Source organism: Penaeus monodon, chromosome 11 (assembly GCF_015228065.2).
Source record: "Penaeus monodon isolate SGIC_2016 chromosome 11, NSTDA_Pmon_1, whole genome shotgun sequence".
Lineage (NCBI taxonomy): Eukaryota > Metazoa > Arthropoda > Malacostraca > Decapoda > Penaeidae > Penaeus > Penaeus monodon.
This window is the reverse complement of record NC_051396.1, coordinates 33339352-33344351: the sequence shown is the minus strand read 5'-3', so window position 1 is coordinate 33344351 and position 5000 is coordinate 33339352.

Below are 5000 nucleotides of genomic sequence, written 5' to 3'. Positions count from 1 at the left end.
CGCTTCGACAGCATTTTCCTCTTCGTTTTGTTTTCGCTCACGAGAACTAAACATAGTGCCTTTCTTGTATTGCCTTTCGCTTGCTGCTAACACCTGTCCATTCGGAAAGTGAAAAGCGGCAGATGTACGTTTCTCCAGACTCGCTCGTGCCGCGGAACACTTTCACACTTACGCCGGTGACTAGCCGTTCCTACTGGGCCGGGGGCGGCGGGGGAGCGACCGGAGGGCGAGGAATCTAAGTGTTCTTTATCAGAAACCAAAGAAAGTGTCGACATGTTAACGGTGGCGTAAGCTAGGTGCCATTACATATCCTGTATTGAAGCTTAAAAACCAGTTCATATATAGAACCAAGTTATTTAGGATAACGTTTCAAAGGCACAGCAGGCAATCTAGTTGTTCCTAATCCCGTGCTTTCACAAGGCAGAAACCCTCTCTTGAGGCTGTTCAGCGGTTGGCCTTTGCAGCTCTTCTATCTATTCCAGCCCTATGATCGTATTACGGATAGATCAACTTGCCATGTAGCTCTTGCATAATCTGGGGTATCTACATCATTTAAATATCTGGTATTGTTTTTCTGATGTCTGTGCTCTAGATGCTTCGGGTTGAATGAACAGGATCTAGACCAGTGCTACTCAAAATGCGATACGCGGCGAGTTTGCAGAGAAGGAAGATGTAATTGTATAATTTCAGTATGAGATAAAAATGCCACCCTCATTCCGTATTTTTCTGATTTGCGCTGATATTGCTACGGATTTATATTTTCCGGATCTTAAAGAAATAATACAAAGGCTGCTGATCCCTGACACATTCGAAAAAACCCTTGCCGGACAGCCTCATCACATAGATTAAATAATACTGAACAAGACTTTATATTCTACGCACACACACGTGTGTGTGTGTGTGTGTGTGTGTGTGTGTGTGTGTGTGTGTGTGTGTGTGTGTGTGTGTGTGTGTGTGTGTGTGTGTGTGCGCGGCGTGCGGCGGGCGGGCGGGCGGGCGGGCGGGCGGGCGGGCGGGCGCGCATGTGCACGTGCATGTGCATATGCATGTGCATATTCATATACATGTACATGTGCAAGTACATGCCTATGTGTGTGTGTACACATACGTGTACGCTGTATAAGAATATTTTTCTTATATGACAAGTCTTTTGGTCAGATACAAGCCTTTCATTTCTTAGCTTAGGTTACACGTTTTTAACCCACTGTGTGGCAGAGGCAGCGGCTGGAAATGCGTGCGATCTCTCTTGTTGCCTCGATGCTTCTGAAGCCTCTTAGCGGACAGCTAGAACTCTGGCGTTCCCTCGGAATTGGAGCTTTCGCTTGGGAGGGAAAGCATAACAGATATCTTTTTGATATGTCTTTATATATTTTGACCGAGTTATGCATGTTGTATATTATCAACTTATATTACTTTGTCTTTTCAGGTACAGATCACATTGTTTGTTGTTCAGTGAGTCCTAGACTTTTCCTCGGCACGGTAAGTAAAGTATTTATTTTTGATTAGAGATATTTTACGTCTGGTTGGCCTTAGTACACTTTACCTTCATTATTTATTCATCTGGATTAATTTCTTTCCCCTATTTTGTTCATTGTTAAGCATATCCCCATGCATAGATATATGTATACACATGTATGTATTAATCCATTCATTTTTACATACGCGACTATGTACCTCGTGAGTAAACGGTTTTGCATTGAAATGACAAAGTCATTTTGAAGGTGTACTGCAAATAACAGGCGTGATAGAAAAGGATTTGATCAATCGAGGAACTAGCAAGTACGCCCTCTCTCAGCCTGGGTCGTAGAGCCTACATCCCAGAAACACATCAGGATTTTGCTCACATCTACAGCATGCACGTACTTCACTGACACCTAATAGTGTTGATTAAGCAACCACCTTTGTGTGAGTAAAGAGACGATATTGTAAAGGCAGCATAACGCTGGTCCCTCGGAAATTCAGGGTTAAAGACACGAAAGCCACGGCAGGTCGGCCCCTCATCTCCTGAAGTGAAGTGTCTGGCGGCGGTGGCGACGGGGCAGGGGCAGTAGGCCGTGACCCAGATCGGCCCCGGCTGCTCGACGAGAAACAAAATAGGTTATTGATTTAATTTAGAAGAGACTTAGAAGTGGCCCCGGGAGACTGCGGCCTCAGCTCTTCCTTAGGGAGGGGTAAGGGGGAGGGGGAGGGGGGTTGCTATTGCTATTGTGCGGGGTTCACGTTGCTCTTCCTGCCGCTCTTCGCCACCGATTCGGGGGCGGGGCGGGGGGGGGGCACAAGCACGATGGTCATCATCACCATCATCATCACCGTCATCATCACCATCATCACCATCATCATCACCATCATCATCATCATCTTCTTCACCATCATCACCATCATCACCATCATCATGATCATGATCATTCATCATCATCATCATCATCATCTTCACCATCACATCATCATCATCACCTTCACCTTCACCATCATCATCATCATCATCATCATCATCTTCACCATCATCATCATCATCATCACCTTCACCTTCACCATCATCATCATCATCATCATCATCATCATCATCATCATCATCATCGGCAGCAGCAGCAGAAATTGTTTTAAATATTATGGAAAGAGAGAAATACCGAGGCCGTGTGTATTTGTATCCAGGTGAAGAGTTGACAAGGTCTACGTCAATTCTTTTTCTTTCGTGTTCGTTTCTGTGCTTTTATGGGTGCGCGATTTCCTTTTATTTTTGCGTCGAGAAACTTTACGATAGACGTTCGCGGGAGTGGTTTACGTTCGCGGGACCTTTTTGTTTCTTTTGAGAAAGTTGATTTTTAGTAGACGAAGATTTCCCCGGCGATGTTGCTGTTGGTGTTTATTTTGTGACTTACAGCAGAAAGGTTTTGATCACTGTACATGTTCAGCTTTCTGGCAACATCATTTAGGTCGGCTGTGTGGAGGCGGAACGTTTGGCTGGTTTTCCGAGAGCTTTGTGTTTGGAGTCCTGTCGCGAGTAAAACAGCGAAAGGAAGAACAAGAAAACCCACGAATATGCCTAGGGCCTTTTCAGATTATTGCTGCTTCTTGCCCCGAAGAAGCAGTAGAACGAAAGGGCATTCGGTTTGTTCTCCTTTGAGACGTGTGTATGGGCAAGGGGGGCATCACGAACACGTGCTTCTTATTGGAACCACGCTTTTGGAGGTCCAACACCGGAACTACAACGGCCAGAGGGTAGTTGTAATTGAATCGCTGCCCCCGACGCGAGCACTACTCTCACTCGCAGGGTCGACGCCCACCCCCGATTCCTGATCCTGTTCCATTCCCCTCGGATCAAATGTAAACAAACTGGGTCTCCATACTTGGTGATGTTACGCCTAATGCTCCATAACAGTTTATTTGAAGCAGATATTCGGTTTCGAGTATTCGCGCGGCGTCGCCATTGGCATTTTGTGACGTAGCTTCCGGAGAATTGAAGCCTATTCATGTAACTGAGCCACGCCTTCCTGTCGGAGGTGACGCTGAAGTTCACATTAAATTGTGATGAAACGCTTGGCACATTGACCTGCTAGCCTGTGGGAGAGCTTGAAGGACACGATGCTCTTGTTGAAGTTGTTATTGTTATACTTTTTATAATAGTGATGATAGTGAGTATGCTAATAATATTAGCAATATTGAAAATAAGGATAATGATAATAATAAAGATAATGAAGATAATGACCATGATAATAAGGAAAATGCTAATAGTAATGGTAGTTAATAATTATTATAAAGATAATAATGATCATAATGACAATATTCACGATAAGAATAATAATGACTATAATAATGATTCTAACAGTGACCAGTGATAATGGTGCGATAATGACAGTAATAATGGTAATAGTGGTTCCTGCTTTTATTCCAGCTGTGCTTGTAATTGGCTCAATTTTTATTATGCGTTGCTTGTATCTGATATTATAATAATAATAATAATAATAATAATAATAGTAGTTGTAGTAATAGTAATAATGATAATAATAATTATAATTATAATTATAATTATAATAATAATGATAATAATGATTATTATTATTATCATTATTATTATTATTACTACTACTACTACTACTACTACTACTACTACTACTACTACTACTACTACTACTACTACTACTACTACTACTACTAGCAGGACACGTGGCAATTCCCCCTCCCCATCTTCTTCCCCTTTCCCATCTCCTTTTCCATCCCCATCTTCCCCATCCCCTTCCCCCTCCCCATCTTCTTCCCCTTCCCCATCCCCTTTCTCATCTCCTTCCCCTTCCCCTTTCCAATATCCATCTTTCCCACTCCCTTCCTCATTCCCATCTTTCACATCTCCCCGTTTCCTTCCCCATCTGCTTCCCCTTTCCCATCTCCCTCCCCGTCCCCATCTTCCCCATCCCCATTTCCTTCCCCATCCCCATCCCCATCTCCTTCCTCTGCCCCAATCTCCTTCCCCATCCCAATCCCCATCTCCTTCCCCTTCGTCTCCCCCCCCCATTCCCTTCCCCATCTGTCTTTTCGCTTCTCCCCCCCTTCCTCTTAGGCCCCCCTTCTCCACTCGATCTCCTCCCCACTTTCTCTTTCTCTCCAGTGTTCCCTCGCCCCCCCCCCTTTTTCCCATCCCTGATTACTTCATTCAAAAGCTCCTTGAATTGTCGTGAATAATCAGTGTGCATAAACTGGCGGTCTACCTTCTTTTGTGTGTGTGTGTGTGTGTGTGTGTGTGTGTGTGTGTGTGTGTGTGTGTGTGTGTGTGTGTGTGTGTGTGTGTGTGTGTGTGTGTGTGTGTGTGTGTGTGTGTGTGTGTGTGGTGATTTGATAACATTTACATAACAGTGTACATGCCCTGCAAACAAGCCAGGGTAAGATACCGAAGCATCTATCCAAACTGGCTGTGCTTCTATTTGTGTAGTGGGCTATTAGTCAACCATTAGTGTTATATACATGCCTGAAGGGTTGTGCTATTGCCACTTCCCATTATTATTCAC